This window comes from Capricornis sumatraensis, chromosome 14, assembly GCF_032405125.1.
Source record: "Capricornis sumatraensis isolate serow.1 chromosome 14, serow.2, whole genome shotgun sequence".
Taxonomy (NCBI): domain Eukaryota; kingdom Metazoa; phylum Chordata; class Mammalia; order Artiodactyla; family Bovidae; genus Capricornis; species Capricornis sumatraensis.
In genome coordinates, this window is record NC_091082.1 from 19,464,129 (window position 1) to 19,488,298 (window position 24,170).

The window sequence follows — 24,170 nt, forward strand, 5'->3', positions numbered from 1 at the left end:
AAGTTAATCATTTTATGGCCCAGGATGAATCATCTGGTGTCAAGATTACCCCAAAATGCACCTTATGGATGAGGGGTCTGGTGCCATTCTGAGTTTTAAGACATTCCTTTCTTTCATTAACAGACTGCTAGTGATTAGATAACATCCAGCTGAAGACTACCAGGGGGGTACTCTTTCTGCCCCCTTCTGATGCCTATGTCAGAAGCTTTCTCTATCTCCTTTATACTTTAATAAAACTTTATTACACAAAAGCTCTGAGCGATCAAGCCTTGTCTCTGGCCCCAGATTGAATTCTTCTCCTCCGGAGTCCAAGAATCCCGGCGTCTTTTCGTTCAGCAACAACCTCTCATTACTCAGCTACAGAAAAGAACAAAATAATGCCTTTTGCAGCAACATGAATCAACCTAGAGATTGTTGTACTGAGTAAGTTAGAGAATGACAAATATCATATGATATTGTTTATATGTAGAATCTAAAAAAAGTGGTACAAATGGACTTATTTACAACACAGAAATAATGCAGACATAGAAAAGAAACTTATGGTTACCAGAGGAAAGGGAGGGAAGGGATACACTGGGAAATTGGGACTGACATACACACACTACTACATACAAAACAGATAACTAATAAGTACCTACAGTATAGCACTCAATGCTCTCTAATAACCTATAAGGGAGAAGAACCTAAAACGAGTGGATATATATATATATGTAGAATGGACTCACTTTACTATACACCTGAAACTAACACAGCATTGTATATCAACTATACTTCAATAGATCCCTGGTGGCTCAGGTGGTAAAGCATCTGCCTGCAATGCGGGAGACCCAGGTTAGATCCCTGGGTTGGGAAGATCCCCTGGAGAAGGGAATGTCTACCCACTCCAGTAATCTTGCCTGGAAAATTCCCTGGGCAGAGGAGCCTGGTGAACTATATAGTCCATGGGGATGCAAAGCGTCAGACATGACTGAGCGACTAACACACACACATACTCCCATAAAAATATTTTTTAAAGGAATGACATTACAATAAAGAATGATTAGGGAAAACTTGAGAGTTTACCAGCCACCAGTACCTTCTGAAGAAAACAGTAAAGGCTGAATTTTCATAGGAAGAAAATTGAACCTGGAAGAAGGAAATGGGATGCAGAAGAGAATGGAGCACTAGGAAACGGTAAGCCTGTTAATGCAGATATATAAGTGTTAACTGTTTAAGAAATGAGAAACGATTTCATATTTTAAAATAAGGGAGAATTAAAATAGTAAAAATAGCATGGAAGATGGGGAGGAAGTCTGGAATATAAGTATTCTAAAAGCTCTTGAACTACTGAGATGAGGATGCAGATGGTGATGTATGGTACATTTTGTTAAGTCAAGGATGCAGGCTTAAGTTCGAGGGAGAAACACCAAAATCAATCACTCTCAAACCTCTAGAACAGTACAATAGGGAAAGGATGTATGTGGAAAATCTAATTACTCCACTAAAATGCAGGAAAGAATTTTTCTGAAAGAATAAAAAGCACAGCTAAGGAAAAAAAAGCATGATTGAGATTACACAATAAGACCGAGAAATAAATCTGCAAACATACTAAATTTAAATAGATTAAATTTTCATTGGAATGACACAGATGTTCCAGATACATAATAAGTAATCTATTCACATACTATATACAAAAAAAAATTAGTCAAAAAAATTTAAAGTGAAGTAATGGGAAAAAAAGATACATGTATCTGTTATTACATAGTCCCTCTGTGCCTATACATATAGGTGTCTCAAGAACATGAATGTATAAAACTAAGACAATCAGGCAACCTCGGCTTCTTAATGCTAGGCAGGGTCCCAAAACTAAGGTCAGGCAAAGGCTACAGCAGGCAAGATAAGACACGGGGAGCTACACGTCCCTGCTCTCAGGATTCTCAACACAGAGTCACTGTCCAGAGCAATCCACTGACCTTCCAGAGACCAGCATGCTGAAGTCATTCAATTAACACTAGTTCTCATTTTCCTTCCCCTTTAAGGTAGACAATATAGTACAGAAGCTAATTTTTCCGTACATGGAAACAGCTTGAATATATAATCCTATCATGATTTCAAGAGAAGTCTAAACCGAATTCATCTTTTGCCCTTAATTCTAGAGAAAAGGAGATAACTGTCCTCTTATTAAGATGAAGCTAAACTCATGACACGTCTGTTTTAACAATCTGCAGACTCCTGACCGCCACCCCAGAGATGCTGGTCCAGTCCACCTCAGGGTTGGCCCAGACTAGGTGCAACCAACACCACCCAGATGATGCTAATGGGAGTTGTCTACTCACACTAAGGAACACTAACTCAAAGGACTGACTCTGGAGGCAGACAGGCTTGTGGCCCAGATTTCTGACCTCACATTTCTATATAAAGAGAAGGGCCAATAACTGCTACAATAAAGAAGAATGATTGTGGACATCAGATGAGTAAAATTTCACCTCCCTGACCTCAGATTAGGGAATATTGATGAACAAAGTAAAAGAGACAGGGCGGAAACAAGGTCAAAGGAGTTTCTGAAAGACCTGTCTTGCCTATCTCTATAGATTACAGTCAAGAGTGAGAAAAATAATTTTACTTGACACAATATACAGGCTCAATGTAGTTTTACCCTTTTACATTTTCATAAAACTCTCTCCAGCCAGAAGTAGTTATAAAAAAGAATGTCCTGACTCCTTTTCTTTCATCGTCTTATCTTAAAAATGCCATATGGAATGAACTAAGATAACATGTAGGAAGCACTTAAAACTTACCTGCCACAGCAAATGTTACCATTCTCCCTCACTCTTTACTTCCCTTCAGAGGAAATGAATTCATTGAAGAGAAGGCTAATTAGAAAATCTAACTTATCAAGCCTTATACTAAACTCATGCACACTGAAATTGAGTCCTCCACCAATAACAATGAGGAAAATGATTGTTATTAACGTTGTTTACTCCCATAGATTTACTATTTGGAGATATCAGTTTAAATTTTGATCAAACACACATGCCAACACCCAAATCTTAAGAGGAAAGGAGGTTCTAAAAGCCACAGAAGGGTTGAAATGGTACCAAAGGGAAAACAGCAGTATTTACATATCAAAGCTTTTGCTCTATCATTCTTTAAATCAGAAAGTTGGAATTGAGAACTTTTAAGATGCTGTGAAAATAGTCTTTGGCTGGACCTAAAAAGAAAAATGGGAAGTAATCTGGACATTATAGGAAAGTAAAGAGCATGCAGAGTTTACAAAAAGGAAAAACCTGTGAATAAATAGTCTTCTCAGAGGCTGCACGAAGGGAGTATAAAGGAGAAGATGAAATTATTCAATTGCTGTGGAGGTGACTTTACCAGGAGCTACAGGGCTGGAAGGAGGCCCCCCATGAGCAACAGGACATCTTCCTTCATTGGGAGATAACCTTGTGTAGATCTCCATTCCAGGGCCTCCACTTACATCAAATTAGGGAAAGATTATTCCTAATGCTATTACTTAGGCAAATACTTTTGACTTTTCACATAAAAGCCAAGTTTCAAACTAAAAGACTAGACTATTCAATTCTTCCATGTTTATAATTAGATCATAAAGGACCCATAAGCTTTACTAGATCGAAATTTATAAGATTTACAAGTTCCGGTGTTACAATGATCTACTAATTCAAAAGGGGATGGGGAGTGAAACAATAAAAAAGAGATGAATTCCAGAAAATCTACTCTAAGAAGCAGAAAAGTTACCAGACAGGCTAATAAAGTAGAAAGCAGAGATTTCATTTTAATGTTTTAATGGAAGCTGACCAAAGAGCAGAAATCATGCCCTTGGTGAGTAAGACTGAGCTCTGTCTTCACTCTCACCTTCCATGCATCACACAGACACACAGAGGTGCTAAATGACCACTAAAACCACGTGGCAACAAATGATCACATCTGGTCAAACTTCTCAAGGGTCCCAGTTTCAACTCAACAAGCTACTTCTTTGTAAATCAGTCCTAGGAGCTAATGGGAATATGAGACAGTGAGTGGGAACAGACGACTGAATGGGACGATAACACAGCACACAGAAACGCAAGAACCATTCAAGAACAGAGGAGTGGAAAACAGTGAAGGTGAAAACGCTCCTGCCCAACAGAGATGCCGGGACCTTCCCCAGGGAGACGTTCTGTTAAAACTGGCCTCTAAGAGCAGAAAGGCATTTTCACAGCTACGAGTGAAAGAGAAAAAGAAGAACAGCTCTCCAGTAGAAAGAGGACCGTGAGTGAGGACACAGAGGCAGAAGAACTGGAAGATTTAGAATACAGAAAGTACAACAGATACAGCAGCAGAGTGTAGTGTGAAAAAGGTTGGAGCCAAATGGTGGCAGCTTCCTGTACCAACAGGTGGATACATTGAATAAAAACCATATGAAACATTAAGGATAATAAGTCAGTAGCCATGTGTAAGGCAGACTAGACTGGAGAAGGAAATAATGGAAAGATGTCTCTTCCTGTCATGCAGGTATAGGGATGAAGTAAGAAGGGCCAAGCCCCAGTTTACAATGAAATTTGGGTAGGAATTATTCACTAAAATGCCTCTAAAGATTCAGAAAAAGACTTTTTAAGGCATTGAATAATTTTTTTAAAAAAAGACTGCTACTGGAATCTTCAGTTTATTTACTAATATGCCAGCAAATTTGGAAAATTCAGAAATGGCCACAGGACTGGAAAAGGTCCGTTTTCATTCCAATCCCAAAGAAAGGCAATGCCAAAGAATGCTCAAACTACCACACAATTGCATTCTTCTCACATGCTAGTAAAGTAATGCTAAAAATTCTCCAAGCCAGGCTTCCGCAATACGTGAACCATGAACTTCCTGATGTTCAAGCTCGTTTTAGAAAAGGCAGAGGAACCAGAGATCAAATCACCAACATCTGCTGGATCATGGAAAAAGCAAGAGAGTGCCAGAAAAACATCTATTTCTGCTTTATTGACTATGCCAAAGCCTTTGACTGTGTGGATCACAATAAACTGTGGAAAATTCGGAAAGAGATGGGAATACCAGACCACCTGACCTGCCTCTTGAGAAACCTATATGCAGGTCAGGAAGCAGCAGTTAGAACTGGACATGGAACAACAGACTGGTTCCAAATAGGAAAAGGAGTACGTCAAGGCTCTTTATTGTCACCCTGCTTATTTAACTTATATGCAGAGTACATCATGAGAAATGCTGGGCTGGAGGAAGCACAAGCTGGAATCAAGATTGCCGGGAGAAATATCAATAACCTCAGATATGCAGATGACACCACCCTTATGGCAGAAAGTGAAGAGGAGCTAAAAAGCCTCTTGATGAAAGTGAAAGAGGAGAGAGAAAAAGTTGGCTTAAAGCTCAACATTCAGAAAATGAAGATCATGGCATCTGGTCCCATCACTTCATGGCAAATAGGTGGGGAAACGGTGGAAACAGTGTCAGACTTTATTTTTTTGGGCTCCCAAATCACTGCAGATGGTGACTGCAGTCATGAAATTAAAAGACGCTTACTCCTTGGAAGAAAAGTTATGACCAACCTAGATAGCATATTCAAAAGCAGAGACATTACTTTGCCAACAAAGGTCTGTCTAGTCAAGGCTATGGTTTTTCCAGTGGTCACGTATGGATGTGAGAGTTGGAATGTGAAGAAAGCTGAGCACGAAGAATTGATGCATTTGAACTGTGGTGTTGGAGGAGACTCTTGAGAGTCCCTTGGACTGCAAGGAGATCCAATCAGTCCATTCTGAAGGAGATCAGCCCTGGGATTTCTTGGAGGGAATGATGCTAAAGCTGAAGCTCCAGTACTTTGGCCACCTCATGCGATGAGCTCATTCATTGGAAAAGACTCTGATGCTGGGAGGGACTGGGGGCAGGAGGAGAAGGGGACGACAGAGGATGAGATGGCTGGATGGCATCACTGACTCGATGGACATGAGTCTGAGTGAACTCAGGGAGTTGGTGATGGACAGGGAGACCTGGCGTGCTGTGATTCATGGGGTCACAAAGAGTCGGACATGACTGAGCGACTGAACTGAACTGAACTGAAGATCTTGGAATGGGCTTCCCTTGTGGCTTCCCAATGGGCTTCCCTTGTGGCTCAGCTGGTAAAGAATTCGCCTGAAATGAGGGAGACCTGGGTTAAATCCCAGGTTGGAAAGATCCCCTGGAGAAGGGAAAGGCTACCCACTCCAGTATTCTGGCCTGGAGAATTCCATGGACTGTATAGTCCATGGGGTTATATAGAGTAGGACACAACTGAGTGACTTTCACTTTACTTCAAGACCTTGGAAGCTGTGATGAGACTCACAGTTAGTAACTGATTCTAACTGTGTGTTTTTCAGTAAGACAGACGTTATTCCATACATACACAGACACACACACAGTCCAATCTCACAATTGCATTCGGCACTAGCTGTGTACCCACATATACTCATGTTTCAGACAACCTTAGAGAAAGGGGCTGTAAACCTGTACTTTTCAGTTCAGTTCAGTTCAGTCACTCAGTTGTGTCCGACTCTTCGGTAAAATTCATAGGTTTACCTTCAAGAAACCAGTTAAGTCAGGAAGTATAAGACACTAACAGTGGTCTGATACATCCTGGGATGAAGTGTTCCTAATGTAGCAAGACCCCCAAAGAGGAAGAAGACAGGTCAAAATACACATTATAAACAGTAGCTTAGTGTGTGATAAATTGGTAAATATCACACAGTAGAAGTGGGTCTACTGCCCCTGGGGTGGAGATAAAAAAAAAAAAAGGACTTGCATCAACACCTAAATGTTGGGTTGTCAAAATCCAGCCTTTTAATTAATGAGCTCATAAATGAGGTTTTTGCCCAGAACACACTGTGGCCTAACTTGGTAGTGTTCTTGTTTATTTGTTAAGTTGTAGAATATGCCACTGTGTTGACTTGTGGTCTTATTAACTGGCAACATAGTACAAACTACTTTTAAAAAGACCAAAAAAAAAGGTGCTAGAAATTAGTTTAAGAACAAAGCAGAAAAGACAGATATTACTTTAGAATATACACACATAAGAATTAGACTCTCTTTTTTTAAGACAAATATGGTGATTGTATAAAAAATAAACAATGCCACTCACAAGTAGCAATTTAAGACAAAAATACATTGCAAATGAAAAGTGAGAGGAAAGCAAAAGATATATCAAGTAGTGCCATGAAAAGTATGACAATATCTATATCAGAAAAAGTCAGATTCAAGGAAGAGGTATCATATGTCATAAAGAGGATTGCTCTGTATTAATAAAAATGAAATCTATAAAAATGATATGTCCTGAATGGCTATATATCAGATACCGTAACATTAAAGTATACAAAGCAAATGCTTTAAAAAAAATGTCAAAAGCATACATCCTCTAGCAAAGACCAAGTGGTCAGAAAAAAATCAAGATGTAAAGAATTAGAAAACTACACTAATAATAATTTAAGAGACACTAACCTTTAAGAGGTTTAACTTTGAGCCCTACCAGCACCAACTATACTTCTTTTTAAAAGTCTATAAACATTTTTAAAATAATACGTGAGTACAATAAGAAAAGGCTTCCCAGGTGGCTCAGTGGTAAAGAATCCACCTGCCAATGCAGGAGACACAGGAGATGTGGGTTCAATCCCTTGGTAGGGAACTTCCCCTGGAGTAGGAAGTGGCAACTCACTCCAGTATTCTTGCCTGGAAAACTCCATGAACAAATGAGCCTGGAGGATACAGTCCATGGGGTCACAAACAGCTAGACATGACTTAGCTGAGCACACACACAATAAGGAAACTAACCCAAGAAAAGATACTCCAATGAAATAGAATGAAGAGCTTAATAAGAATAAGATCCTAGTACTTATATAAAGGAAATTATTATATGATATTATAGTATAAAAGTGGCATTGCAAATCTGAACAGATAAATTAATGAATGCACAATTATTATTTTGGAAAAATGAACTGCATCCTCAGTTAATTTCAGATACAAAAAATTTGATTAATGAGTTATGAATAAAAAATTAAACATAAAACACCAGTAATAAAAATTGGTGAATGTTTACATTATATAAGATAGAAGTATCATTCTGCCTGAAATTACCAAGGAATGATCTTTAAAATTTAGATTGATATATTTGATTACATAAGATTTGAAAGTTTTGTTCAGAAAAAAACAAAGACAACTATACTTTAATAAAAAAATCAAAATTGAAAGGCAAACCACAGATCCAAAATAAGTAAGAAAAATATTAATATATATAGTGTGTAAAGAGCTCTAATGAATAAGTTGCCAGCTATCCCAATATAACGTGATTATTTTATATTAATATAATTAATATTATTTAATAATATTTACAGTAAAACAAATTTAAACAATTACATTGAAACTAGTGAAGCAGATAAAAATGAATTTGTGTGTTAATTCCTAAGTAAATAGAGTGCAAATCAGTGCAACTTTCTAGGGAGAATTTTCCAAGTATGTATCCAAGGGTAAGAAATGCAGATATCCCTTTTAGATGTAAATCTCACTTTTCTAAATTTATAATAAAACAATTAAGATGTTAATAAGACTTGTTTGTATAATAAGCCATTTCAAAAAATTATGCCAACAAACTGAATTATTAACAATAGTATTCTGATAATTAAATTATAGTTCATTAACAGAAAGTACATTAAAGAGCCATCAAAATTACGCTACAGAAAAATATGTAGAAAACATATACTGAGGCTGTGTTATGCTTAGTCGCTCAGTCATGTCCGACTCTGTGACTCCATGGACTGTAGCCCGCCAGGCTCCTCTGTCCATGGGGATTCTCCAAGTGAGAATACTGGAGTAGGTTGCCATGCCCCTCCCCTCTCCAAGGGGTCTTCCCAGCCCAGGGATTGAACCAGGGTCTCCTGCATTGCAGGCGGATTCTTTACCAGCTGAGCTATCAGGGAAGCCCTATACTGAAATTAAGAAGATATAAATAATATAGGCATACATACATACACATAAACACATGTTGTGTATTAACCCACTTAAGAGTATTTGGTGAATATAAAATAGCATATATCTAGTTTAACAGAATTTGTTCATAACAAGCATGTAAGACAAGAAATTTTCACCAAAAAAAACTAAGTATTTTAAAATGAGGTTACGCTACTTCTATGTACAGAAACACTATGCAGGCAGTAAAAGTACATCACAGAACCTCTGGTTGATTCCTGTTGATGTATGGCAGAAACCAACACAATACTGTAATTATACTCCAATTAAAAATATACAATTTTTGCTAAAAGGACATCACAGAGAAACATTTAATACTATGAAACAAATAACTTACAAAGTGTTGAAGAAAAACATCAGATAAAATCACACATGTGAGTGATTTTACAACAAAACACTGTTGTAAACATTTCAAAGTAGCTAGATGGATAAATACAAAAATATTAACAGTGCCTAGATGTGGACAGGAGAGATTTTGTAGCTGCAGAAAGTTTTATTTTTGATTGACAAGATATTCAACAATGAACATTATTCTGGTAGCTAGTCTTCTAATGAGAAAAGGATTTTATAAAAGCTATTTTTAGAATACCCAAGTTGCTTATAAGGCTAAATAAAACAATGTCTTCAAAAGCTAGTTCTATTGAGCCTATTTTGTATAAAAATGACAGACCTAGAGAATGAACTTATAGTTCCCAGAGGAAGAATGAGGGGAGGGATAGTTGGGGAGTTTGGGATGGACATGTGCACATTGCTATACTTAAAATGGATAACCAACAATGACCTACTGTACAGTACAGGGAACTCTGCTCTGTGTTATGTGGCAGCCTGGATGCGAGGGGAGTTTGGGAGAGGATGGATGTATGTATATGTGTGGCTAAGTCCCTTTACTGTCCACCTGAAACTATCACAATATTGTTAATCAGCAATGCTCCGATACAAAACAAAAAGTTTAAAGGAAAAAAGAAAAAAATAATAGCAGTGAATTATGAATGAAGTGACAGGTGAGCCTGACATGCTGCAGTCCATGGGGTCACAAAGAGTCAGATACAACTTGGCAACTGAACAACAACAATGAATGAAATCATACTTCTAACCTAAAAAAAAATTATTAAAATCTAATCGAGGCACAAAATAATGTTATTTTACTAGTGCAAGTGTTTTTATCAGTTCTATCTTATAATGTTTATCATAATGACAATGAGAACAATGATACAGTTACTTCTTTGATATATTACTTCCCCACTGTTGCTGTAACAAATTACCACAAACTCAGTGACCAAAAGTAACACAAGTTTATTATACTACAGTTCTGAAGGTCAGAAGTCCAAAATAGGCCCCAGTGGGCTAAAGGCAAGGTGCCAGCAGGGCTGCAATCCTTCTAGAGGCTCTGGGGGAGAATCCATTTTCTTGCCTTTTTCAGCTTCCAGAGACTGCCTGTCTTCACAGGCTTTTCCATCTTACAAACCAGCAATAGTTTTCTTCTTTCTCACACACATCAATCACTTCTCTTTCACACTTAAGGATACTCCTGATTACACTGGACCCATCTGGATAATCCAGGAGCATCTCCCTATTTTAAGGTCAGATGATTAGTGAGCAACCTTAACTCCATCTGCCACTTTAATCCCCTTGATCATGTAAGGTAACATTCTCAGCTCCAGGATTTAGGAGGTGAACATCTTTGGGGGACTATTCTCTCTACAAGAGATGACTGACTATAAATATTTACAATGAATGGACAGTTGTTTCAATAACTCAACAATATATATTGAAACCTTGCTAAGGGATGGAAACTATTCTATGTACTGAGGGTAAAAAAGCAAACAAAATAGAAATGTTTCTTAAAAGAGCCATTACAGACTTGTTCCAGTGTTAGTATCAGGCTTATTTTTCCATTTATTTCTGTTTTGCTTTGTATGCATGGTACAGAAAAAAAAAAAATCCTGATTCTTACAGGTGAGTGCTACTAATAACCTCAGAATTCAGTCACTCATTCAAAAAGTATCTATTGACTATCGCCCATGGACTGAGACTCATAAAAATGCACTTGGGATTAAAACAATAAACCAGAAACAGTCTTTGTTCACATGCATGATGTAAAATGTGAAGGTTTATGAATAAGATGACAGATGTTGCAAGTTCTAGCCAGAGAAGTTAATATGCATAAAATATCTATGAAAAAATGTATTATTCTGGAAAGCCTACTTTGTGCCCTTCGGGCTTCCCTGGTGGCTCAGCCAATTCGATCCCTGAGTCAGGAAGATCCCCTGGAGAAGGGAATGGCAACCCACTCTAGTATTCCTGCCTGGAGAATTCCATGGACAGAGGAGCCTGGTGAGCTACAGTCCATGGGGTCACACTCAGACACAACTGAGCAACTAGCACTTTTCTTTTTCATTTTTTAAGGAATATTTTGAGAATGTGTGCTTACTTTTAATAAAGATTTTATTTACATGTAGGTATAAATACATGCTTGTATATATATATAAATATCTATACATGTATATTAAAATGTATACACATATTGCCTAGTGAAAGCTGAACCAAACCCTTGAGAAAGTGCCACTAAAACTTTTTATCATATAAATTTGCTCTGTAAGCCACTACTTCAATTAAATGGGATAGGTTTATTCTAATCTTAAAAGAAGAATTGTTATATAATGCTGGTAGTGGTTTTCATGCTTTCCTCTTTAATTTTTCTAAAAGTGTGATCTTCACTAGAGTTGGCTCCAGATATCCTTCTTCTGGGATAAGGACTGAGAATTCTTCAAGAGTGAGATTCTGTACCGAGCATTGAACCTTTAAAAATAGAATTTTGCACAAAGTTTTGAAAAAAGAATTTGCTATGTTCCTTTATCTCCCTCATTAGAGTATCAATAACAAGGAATAAAGAGTCTGGATTACGGTTTCATGTGCAGAGAAAATACCTGTATTTACTATTAAGAATCACTCAAATAGATTGGAGTTGAAAAGAAGGGTGACCATAGGTAAGACCATAGACATCTCACCCATGGACTCCAATTCCTCTGCCTCCCAGTTTGCTGGGAACTTTCTAGCTTTGAACCCTAAAAATCCTACATCTAGGAAAACCCCTCAATTGCAAGAAAACTGGGATGGTTGATCACTCTAATTCTGTTCCTGAACATTATGAAGAAGGAAAGAGAAATAGAAAGGAGAAAAGTAGAGTTGTCACAGCCACCAATTAAAAAAAAAAAAAGAAAGAGGATACTGTGGTGGGCCGAGCTGCCACTTCCTAACCTTGAGCAAGACCCATCGGAATAATCATGGAGGGGCTCTGTGATCAGACAGCTTGAAGATCACTTTCTCCAGATGCCTCTTTCTGTGTTCCAGGATTCAGAGAAGAAAGAGCAGTGCAGCAAAGGGTCTCCTGCAGACTCTGGAATGGACAAGAGAAGGGAGGACCAGCGGGCTGTAGGACCTATCAGATGATCAGTGGAAGCCAACTTGAAAGAGACCAAATTAGTGGTTATACCAGCCTCAGATTTTATCTACAAATGCCTGCAGGGAAAAGAATGCAGGTAAATAGAGACATGCCCCAGACACCAAAGGAGACCAATGCATCTCACCCATGGGCTCCAATTCCTCTGCCTCCTCATACTGCCTACCCATATCCCTTCCCTCACAGATGCATACTGAAATTCTCCAACAGAGTAAACATTCATATCCAAGAAAGACTGCATGCATGTTCAGTCGCTTAGTTGAGTCCAACTCTGTGACCCCATGAACTATAGCCTGCCAGGCTCCTCTGTCCATGGAATTTTCCAAGCAAGAATACTGCGGTGGGTTGCCATTTCCTACTCCAAGCAATCTTCCTGATCCGAGGATAGAACCAACATCTCCTGCATCATAGACAAAACAAAGGACTACATTGTTTCTGCATATCTGAATTATAGCAGAAGTTTTGTGATGGGTGATCCTGCTAAAGTTAGACAGCTACACAGGGTGACCTGCTGACACTGCTGAGTCTCTCCCATCAAAAGATGCCAGTCTCCTAAAGTGAGTGCCTATAGTCTGGCTCTACTTTCCAGTGGTAGCAAAGTTCTCTGCTATTTTTAGTCAATCATCAAACACTGAAGTGCCTTAAGGGTACTTGCCTAACACTGTACTTGGTTCTTGCCTTACATGGTAAGGAAAGAAGCTAACAGTTCTTGTCCTTAATTAGTTTTCTTTACTAAAATCAGGTTCATCTCCAATTTCTGACTCTCTTTGGATTCATGTAAGCAACGCTTTTACCACAGCACTGAAACTAAAAGGAAAAAATAACATCGTTCTGATTCACATACCCACTCAGAGCCTTCAGCATTCTAGCTGCCCAAGAGACCTTTAAGAGCTCACACCGTCTTTGAAACAGCAGTGAATCCTTTAAATCTAGAGGATTATGTTTCTGAAAGATTGGAAAGGGAAAAATCCTCTTTTATAAGAAATCCTCCAAAGATATCATAAATCCAATAGTAATTTTTCTTGATATACTAGAGTCAAGCTGGTTTATGTTACTTAGGATATATGTTTGCTTATGTTTATAAAACATGTTCTCCTAGGGACCAAGGTGTCGAGTACATTTTCTTCTGATCAAAATTGTAAATTAATTTTTAAAGACCATTTGAAAGTGCACTGACGGCAGAATCTGAGCTATTCCCCTAACACAACTATGCTTCTGCATCCTTTCAACCATCTGCACAGTTTGAGTAAACTGACAATTGCAGGCAGTCAGATCACTTTTGTCAAAAGGAGGAATGGTTACTTTTATAAGAGAAAGGAAAAAATAAAAAGGAGTCAGCATCCAGCTATACCATCCAGAGAAATCAAGCTTTCCCTTGCACTCATCATAAAAGTCAGTAATTGCTGACACAATCAGAAGGCTGGGAAAAATCAAGCAGTTAATGAAGGAGAGATTTCTGCAGAGCAGACTCACAAAAAGCAAGGAACTCAAAGCTTTGACTGTGATCATGAACTGGCATTAAGAGAGGAGACATCTGCTGATCATAGTACCAAGGTCAGGATAAGACTGCTAAACAAAGATTGTGTGATGGAGACAAGTCTATGCAAATTTCGGTTACGCCATCTGACCACCAGCTGGTCCAGGTACCCTGTGATACTTACTGACAGACATCAGGGCAGGAGGAGATTTAAGGTTGGGATCTGGGAGAACTAAAATATAGTGAATGGCTCTAGTGGTTGAAAAAGATTAGACAGACTAACTAAATAATTTCTGTAAGAAAACAATTTCTGTAAGATCATAAAAAAGTCATCTCCTTATGCTCTTTGCTTTCTTGGACCATTTGTTTTACTGCAACCAACAGGAAATATGAACATAAGCTGAGATTACTCAGTTGTTCACTCCAATAGTGAGCAATCTCAAGAACAAATATTCTTTAAGACTAAGAAGTATTTGTGCTTGCCTACAAAGTATACCTTATTTAAGAAGCATTTGGGAAAAATCGCTACTTAATTTTTAATATATATGTATGTGTACACACAGGAAATTCAATGTAATTTAACAAAATCAGATTCTTGCAGGAATGAATTCTTGTGTTTTTTAAAATACTATGCTAACCTCTTTTATGAAAATGAAGATCCTACATTAAAGAAAGCAGCATTCATCTTCTATATTTATCAATCTGTACTGTCAAATATTAGGCTATGCTGCATCAGGATATACAATGTTCAAGCAGGCAGAAGAAGAAAGTAACCAAGAAGTATCTGCTTTCAAACAGGGTAATATTTAAAACATTTCAGAAATCCAATTTTTCTTTTCTCCTCTTACTGGCTTCCAAAAAGATTAGGAAGCATTTTGCCTAATTATTTAGACACACAAACATAAATATATATGTATATACGGGCTTCCCTGGTAGCTCAGCTGGTAAAGAATCTGCCTGCAATGCAGGAGACTCTGGCTCGATTCCTGGGTCAGGAAGATTCCCTGGAGATGGGATAGGTACCTACTCCAGTATTCTTGGGCTTCCCTGGTGGCTCAGATGGTAAAAAATCTGCCTGCAATGCAGGAGACCTGGGTTCGATCCCTGGGTTGGGAATATTCCCTGGAGGAGGGCATGGTAACCCACTCCAGTATTCTTGCCTGGAGAAAACCCAAGGACAGAGGAGCCTGGTGGGCTACAGTCCAGGGAGTCAAAGAGTCGGACATGACTGAGTGACTGAGCACAACATAGCACACGTGTGTGTGTACCTATCTATATAGGGCTTCCCAGGTGGGGAGAGTGGTAAAGAATCCACCTGCCAGCGCAAGAGATGGGAGAGACAAGGGTTCAATCCCAGGATCGGGAAGATCCCCTGGAGTAGGAAATGGCAACCACTCCAGTATTCGTGCCTGGGAAATTCCATGGATAGAGGAGCCTGGCAGGGTCGGGCTACAGTCCACGGGGTTACAAAGAGTCAGACAGGACTGAGCAACTTAGCACGCACGCACGCATGCATGCACACACACACACACACACACACACACACACACACAGAAACACCAAATACAAAGTATGTGGATTGACAAGGACAAGACTATTTTTACTTCAAACAACACTGAATTTTACATACACACAAATTTCAACTTTTTACTTAGAAAAGTTTGCATATTGTAAGGATTTACATTTTAAAGTAAACTTCCTAAGTATCTTAGATCTTGTATCCTTTATTCATTCATGTGTCTTTTATAAAACATGAATACATGGCCACTCATGGACTGACATGGCAGGGGGGAAGCTGGGGACATCTCTTTGTAGCTTGCATTATTACATTTTTGTTTGTTTGTTTCTAAAACCCTAAAATCGACCCTCTCGTGAGTCTAGTCTGAGACTGACTGTTGGAGTGGGACTGACAGAGGCTGATCTGCAGCTGTAGAATCGAGAGTGCAGGAACTAAACAGGGTATTCCGGGTGAAGGCAAGTGTCACGTGCAAAGGTGACACAGGCGAAGTGCCAAAACTAGGTCCTCAAACAAAGGCCCTGGAACTGCAAGAAGGAGCCAGTTGTCTAAGAGCAGGTTTGCACCCCGGAACCAGAAGCTGAGCCAGGAAAGGTTTCCAAAGGCATCCGTTCACACAGGGAAGATCTTGGAAAGGAAATGACTCCTCTTCCACATTTCACATCCTTTTTCTCTCCATTACAGAGTTTAATATTCTCCAGAGTTCATGGCACCCTCTCATCGTGGGTCTAAAACCAGACCTCTCTCATATGTTCTGTTTCCTTTGATCCTTACTTCCCACTTTCCTTTTCCATAGGAACCATTCTGATGTGTTTAAACACATACTTCTGTTTGTACATGCTCTGAAATTTTCTATTGTGTTTTTGTGCCACGTACACCCATTTTCATGTACATAAATGGAGCTTCGCTTTGTATTTCCTTCCATTTTTACCTTTCCAACTCAGAACTGTATTTAAGCTCTGTGTCTATAACTGTCTGCTCATCCAGCCCATGGTACAGAGCTTCTGCTCGGCTCCCCATGCAGTAGATGCATCGCATTATAGCCGCCCACTGCGCCTGTAATTGACAGCCTCGCCTTCTCACCACCACAAACAGCGCTGCAATAGGCTCAGCTATGTCTCCTGTGAATCTGTGAAACAATGTGAAATATTTGTCCAGAAGGCTGGACTGTAGACTACTTGATGAAACATAGTATTTAATATATCAAGGTAACACCTGGTTGCCATATTAATATATCCTCCTACCTGTACCATAGAAAGGTTTCAATAATTCTCCATCCATGAAAAAACTTGGAAAAACTTGGAACTGTTGGCAGTGAAAGGGTTGGCAAACTATGACCTGTGGACTATCTGTCTGATTTTATAAATAAAGTTTTATTGGAATACAGCCATGCCCATTCATTTATGTACTGTCAATGGTTGCTTTCATGCTATAATGACAAAGTTGAGTAATTGCCTAAAATGTTTACAATACAACCCTTTAAGAAAAAGTTTGATGATACCTAAGAAGTGACATTTCACTACTGTTTTAATATTCATTTCTCTGATTACTTGAATTTGAGCATCCCTACATACCCCAATGGCCTTTCGGTTTTCCTCTTTGGGGAACTGCGTATTTGTACACTTTGGAATTTCTTTCTTTTTCTTTTTATATGCAAGAGTTCATTACAGTCTAGATAGTAACTGCTTGTTAGTATTAGGCATTACAAAAGTCTTCCCCATTCTGGTAGCTTCCTAGTAATTCTGTATATGGTAAAGTTTGGGGAAAACTTTAATTTAGGTATCAAACTAATCACACTGTGACTGAGACTTTGAGGTTTAAGAAGTCTTTCAACCACACTGTATTGAGCTTTATCAAATGTTTTCTTTTTATTTTTTATTTTGCATTTATCAAAATAATCACATTTCTTTTTCAGTGTATCAATGCAGTGAATCAGATAAATTTCTTGAACTTCTGAATTCCTATAGTTATTATCTGTATTTATAATTCATATATGCTTTATACACATACACACACACACACATACTGTGTATGTGTGTGTGTGTGTCTGTGTGTGTTCTCACTCCTGATTGTAAATTTCTGATAGAAAAAAGCCATCCTTTTCATACTGCAAGGGCCCAGTGATACTTGTTAAAATTATAAAAGTAGATGAAAGACTGTCATGGCCAGTGTGAAATAGAACACAATGTATTCCATTAGACTAACTCTTTAAATCTATCATTAGTATTCTGAGGACCAACTTTATACCAAATTCAGATTTACATGGAAAAGGATATGTAAACATGGCTTAATAGTATTAGCTCTCTAATACTAATATAGTACTGAGTTCTGCTAGTCAACCAAAATTTTAAATGATCAGAAATGAAATTTTATTTTTGATGCCTACTCAGGATTTCAAAATTCAAGCATACTTTAACTATATTTTCCTCACAAGTTTTACCATTTCTATTCAAGCAATATGAAAAATAATAATAAATGTTTTTGTCCAAAATAACTCTTGGCTGGTCATAACACTTAAGCACAGATTACCAAATAGTTCTATCTTAATTTTATGTTATTCAGAGTTATTTTCTTCCTTTTATAAAAAAGAGAATGTAGAAAGAAGTTTTCATTGTCCTTTTTCAGATGTTTTTATACTCATAATGTCTGGAAAGAACCAAAAGCACAAGAAGCTTGTCCTCATTTTTCAACTAGTAAATGAAGCTGAGTTTCAGATGAAGCAATGACAGTGGATATATGATAGGATTAGTGATACTAGAAAATCCTGTTTACTAGCTCCATACCAATTTCTGCACACCTTAGGTTTAAAAACTCTATAATAATCACCAGTGTTATAGGCTCCTCCTTTTACTTTTATGAGAAAGTCTAATGGGAGCTTCATATTGATGACATTTCAACAAAATGAAAGAAGTGGATTTTTTTTTTTTAATTTTTTTTAGTAATCAAGATTTGGAATTCAGAGATTAAATAGCCATGAAAATAAGAAGAGCAGAGAACTTAACTATGAAAGTTCAAGTGTTCACTTGCTAGATAACTTTCATTTAATCAGAAATCATCTCTTTAATTAGGTAGGAGTGGTTTAAACTGGTGTCAATGGAAGAAACAGGCCAATATTCATCCCCTGAGGGAGATCGTCTCCAGGAAATAAGCATTTAGACTGCAGTGAGCCCCTAAGATTTTGCACAGCTTAACAGACCTGCCTCTCTTCATCTTCATTTTTACTCTAGAAACTAACGAGAGTTAGTCTACACTGATCCAAATCAGTCTCGTGTAATTTCTTGCTTCCAATAATTCTCTGTATTGCTAGGAAAGACAGAGCTGTTCTCCTAAATGTCATGCTGGGTTTAGCAGAATGCAAGGTTCTGATGATTCTTTGCCCAGTCCACTTCTCAAGGTTATGTCTGAAATGAGCAACCTTGACAAATGAGGCAACCTCGACAAATGAGGCAACCTCCACCCTTGGACAAAGGGCAGCTACAGTTATTGCTTGCTATAAAAGCTGTGGGTTTGCCAAACTTAGTGTTCCTCAGCCATGATGCAAACCCAATGTGTGCTTAACCATATCAGCTGTATCATGTCACTTCCATAAGACTAGGAGTCAAGGTACATACTATTAAGTTGTTTCAGTCATGGCCAACTCTTTGTGACCCGCCAGGCTCTTCTGTTCATGGGATTCTCCAGGCAGGAATACTGGATTGGGTTGACATGCCCTTCTCCAGGGGATCCTCCCAACCCAGGGATCAAACCCAAGTCTCTTACGACTCCTGTGTTGGCAGGCATGTTCTTTACCACCAGTGCCACCTGGGAAAGTGACCCAACACAAGAATGTTGAAGCTCCTACCGCTTGCTGCACCAGGACCAAAAGCAATGAAGTCCTGGCTCTGACTGGGTAGTATTCTGTTTTCTGCCAGCATCCATGAAATAGTAACAAACTAACATTAATTTCCAAGTAGGGGATTATCAAATCACAGACTCAATATCTATGACAATTTTTAAGTTTCTGACCAATAAAATTGCTTTTAAAAAGTGAAAATCTGGAATGAAAAGCAATATGGAAAATCCTTAGATTTCATTTTTCACTCAGTTTTTTTAGTTAAAAAACATTTTAAAATCCTAAAGGACTTCCACCAAATTTTAAACCACACCCTTTCTTTATTTCCTCAACAGAAAAGTAAAACTTTAACAAGCCTTTTAAAAGCAAAATAAAGCCTAAATCATAACCCTGAAGAACTTTTCTCTGAATTATTTGAATCACAGGAGTATATACAATAGTTCCAAAGTTCAAGATTCTATGCTCAAGAAATCATTTAAGCTAGGAACATGATTCTTGGGGCAACAGTACAAGCTTAGAAGGTGGAAATGTCAGAGAAAAAAAAAATCAATAAAAGAGTGTTCATAAAAAGACAGGCTTTAAGATAGGACATGAAAACAAGAGAAAGGACACTTACTGAAGGCAAATAGGAAGCTGATCTGACCTTACCAGGTGTCTACAAGGCCAAACACTACATAAATAAAGTTTTGCAGAAAAGAATATTTTGAAGAAAAATGTCCTCCAAGGTGGGAGCTTTAGCCCAAAGGGTGATAAAGATACATGAAGAAGCATTAGAACTCTTAACATTTTTTTAATTTTAATATGAATTTTTACTCTTTTAGCTCAAAGATTTCATGAATAAATTGCTATTGTGCTTCAACAAGGGCTTCTCTGGTGATTCAGAGGTTTAAGAATCAGCCTGCAAGGCAGGAGTTGCAGGTGACACAGATTCAATCCCTGGGTCGGGAAGATCCCCTGGAGAAGGAAATGGCAACCCACTCCAGTATTCTTGCCTGCAGAATCCTGTCGACAGAGGAGCCTGGCAGGCTAAGTCCATAGGGTCACAAACAGTCAGACACGACTGAAGCGACTTAGCATGCCCACATGAGCTTCAACTATAGGACAAGAGCTGCTTTAGATCAGAGGTTAGCCAACTATGACCTACTGGTCACCATCTATGTTTGTAAATAAAGTTTTATCAAAGCACAGCCACACCTAAGGCCTTAGGTATTTTCTGTGTCTGTTTTCGTACTGCCAACTCAGAGCTGAGTAGTGGCAGCAAAGGCTATGGTATTTATTATCTGACCCTTTACAGAAAAAAAGTTTGCTGATCTGTGTTCCTGATGACAGCCAGTCCATATGTGCAAAACAAGTCACCACCCTCATGGAACTCATTCCAGTGGGGAGCAATGAACAAGTATATATCAAAATATATAACACATTTTTAGGTACTGGAAGATGCTATAAAGAAAGAACAAAAACAGGATAAGGGGAAATAAATTTTTTACATTAATGTATATGTGCTTGCTATATTGAACAAATGCTTTAAGCTAATTTATGTTAAAATCTCATTTTTTAAAGAATAAGTTTCAAAATAAATTAATGATTTTTTTTTTTTTCTATTTAGGATTTCTAGTGTGCCTTTGTTAAACCCAACTTTGGTGCTGTGCATTAACTGAGGAAAAATTTTTACCCAGCATTGAATGACGATGTCTCAGATAAAATTACTCACCAGTAGAAAACTATAAGATCCTCTTTTATGTAGATAGCCACCTCATGACAGCTGAGAATGTAAGGGAAGGGGTCCTATTATAAAGAGAAGAAAAACTAAATTTGTGTCATATAACTTTTAAAAATCTTGAGAGGCTGGTGTAGGGCCAGAGGGGGTATGGGAAATTTCTGCACCACCCCCACCGTTTTGTTGTGATCGTAAAGTTGCTCTAAAATATTACTAAGTCTTTTTCAATAAATTAATTTACTTCCAACTGGAGGATAATTGCTTCACAGTATTGCATTGGTTTCTGCTATACATCAACATCAATCAGCCACAGGTGCTCATATGCTCCCTCGCTCCTGAACCACCGGTCCCCATCTCCCAGTCCCTCCCATCCCTCTGTCACAGAAGCTGTCACAGAGCACCAGCTCCCTGAGCCAAACAGCAACTTCACATTAGCCATCTATTTCACATGTGCTCAGTCACTTCAGTTGTTTCCGATTCTTTGTGACCCCGTGGATGTAGCTCACCAGGCTCCTCTGTCCATGGGATTCTCCAGGCAAGAATACTGGTGAGTTACCACGCCCTCCCCCAGGGGATCTTCCCGACCCAGGGACTGAACCCACATCTCTTACGTCTCCTGCACTGGCAGGTGGATTCTTTACCAACAGTGCCACCTGGGAAGCCCTTCTGTTTCACATACGATAATGTATATATTCCAACACTACTCTCTCAATTTGTCCTACACTATCCTGCCTTCGTGCCCATAAATCTGTTCTCTATGTCTGAGTCTCTATTTCTGCCCTGCAAATAGGTTCATCAGTACCATTTTTCTAGGTTAGCATGTCTTTTTTAAAGGAGAACATGAGAGATTATTTTGACTCTTTCTGTGTCTGAGTCTCAGGGAGACTAAGGGCACCTAGCTTGCCAAACCAGACAATGGAAGAGGCAGACGTTGCACCAAATCTCTCAACCCCAACAGGCATCACATCAACACGGCCGACAAGAGCGCCATGGCACAGGAGAGCCGTGCTCCCAGCTCAGCCTTCACCCAAGCAGTGCCTGAAGCGTCTGAAGATCTGAATCCTGGTCTCTGTCTTGCCACAAACTAGCTGTTCACATAACTCTGTTACACTGCAAGCTCACACACCAGCTTCTTTATTTGTACGGTGGTGCCCCCTTATCCTAGGGGGATATGTTTCAAGATCCCTGGTGGATGCCTGAAGCCATGGAGGAAACAACCCTATCTATGATTTTTCCTATATGTGAGATAAAGTGTAATGTATAGACTAGATACCGTAAGAAATCAACACCAAATAAAACAGAACAATTATAACAATATACTAAGTTCTACCATAAGGGAATGTAGCCTCTCTCTAAATGGCTTACCTTTCTTCCTGTGATGACGTGAGATGATAAAATGGCTAGGCGATGAAGTGAGGTGAATGGCATAGGCTTTGTGACATGGCGTTAGACTACTGACCTTCTGAAAAGTCAGGAGGAGGATATCTGCCTCAGGTGATCCTGATGGTGTGATGTCAGGAAATGCACATTTATAAAAATCATTCACAAACAAAGGGACCCACACAGTTCAAACCCATATTGTTCCAAGGTCCACGGCGGAACTGAAATCTAACTGTGGACATGATTAAAACCCTTCCCCATGGTGCCCTACTTCCTCCTTCATGTAAAGCAATGTGTCTAAAAGCAAGATAAAACAACCCACTTCTTTGAAAGAGGGCACTCAGAGTACCTACCCTCACAGAGCTGTTGTAAGAATTAGTTAATAAAGTGCTTTGCAGAGCCTGGCCTACGTACTAAAAATAGTCAGTCACTTAACATTTTACTTTTAAAACAGAGTGAGAAACAAAACATTTAAGACTCTGAGTCATGGGAACGCTTGAGTGTTCCACAAATGGCTACTATGCCACCAGCTTCTTATTTCTCCATGCTTCTGGCTTTCTAATTGCAGCTCTTGACATGGCGTAGAAACTCAATATATCTTTCCATGAGATTCCTGCAAGCAAACATTCCATTTGCTACAACCCCTGCTAATTATAAGTGAGGTCCAAAATGACTCAGAGGGAACTGAGTAATTAATAAACAAAGGTTTTGAGTATCTGCTTTGTGGTCACATCTCCTAGGTCAACCAATTGGTAATCATTTTCAGCTTAGGTGTGTTTGGGGCTTCCCAGGTGGTGCTAATGGTAAAGAACCCGCCTGCCAATGCAGGAGACGTAAGCAGGTTCGACCCCTGAGTCGAGATGATCCTGGAGAAGAGCATGGCAACCCACTCCAGCATTTTTCCCTGGAGACTCCCACGGACAGAGGAGTGCAGCAGGCTACAGTCTATAGGGCCACACAGAGTTGGACATGACTGAAGCAACTTGGCACGCGTGCGAAAGCCATTTAAACTGTAACTATCAGTGCAAAATACAGCCAAGTAGTTGGATAAAGTCCCTCAGCATCACAGTAGAATGCTGCAAGACTATATAAAAATAAATGCTTAAAATCATGAACAATGCAAATAGGTAATATTGAAACAGAGCTTTGAAAAGATCAGGTCAAATATGTAAAAGTCAGGGACAAGACAAGGAGTAGAGTGTCTGTGTGTGTTGGAAAATACGACAATATTTGAAATAGTTTGTTCTTTTCTATAGCTATGTTGCTTTTCCTTACCACATGCTTATAAAATCAGCAGACTTCAAACTCAGCAACTGAAGGGCTCTATTTATCCACTGACCTCTAGACCTAGTGATCTTCAATAAAGACAAGAGAATAGCTCATCTAAATGAAAAGGCTTTAACACTACCAAGTTCTTTGTGGGAAAGAAATTCAATGTTATAATATTTTTTCTGGAGATGTCATCATTGTGGTTCAAAGCATATGTGGTTCCAGGTTATGGGCAAAGAAGCCATCAGTCAAAGTCCATATCTACCACACCTAGTTACATATTCTTTGCCATTTTCTCAAAACTGCTTGAAGCTTTAGATCCACGGCTTTTTACTATGGTTATTTTACAGGAAAACCTTAGCAACATTTATTATCAGTAACAATTCCAAGCCCTGTGTGTCTGAAAAACTCTTTAATAATGCATTGCTTCCTAATGATCTTACCAACAAGACAGGCATTGATGAATTTCAATTCAGGTCTGGAACATCATGGTCCACAGTCAGTATTGAATACTGCACTGGAGAATGGCCGGATTCGTTAAGA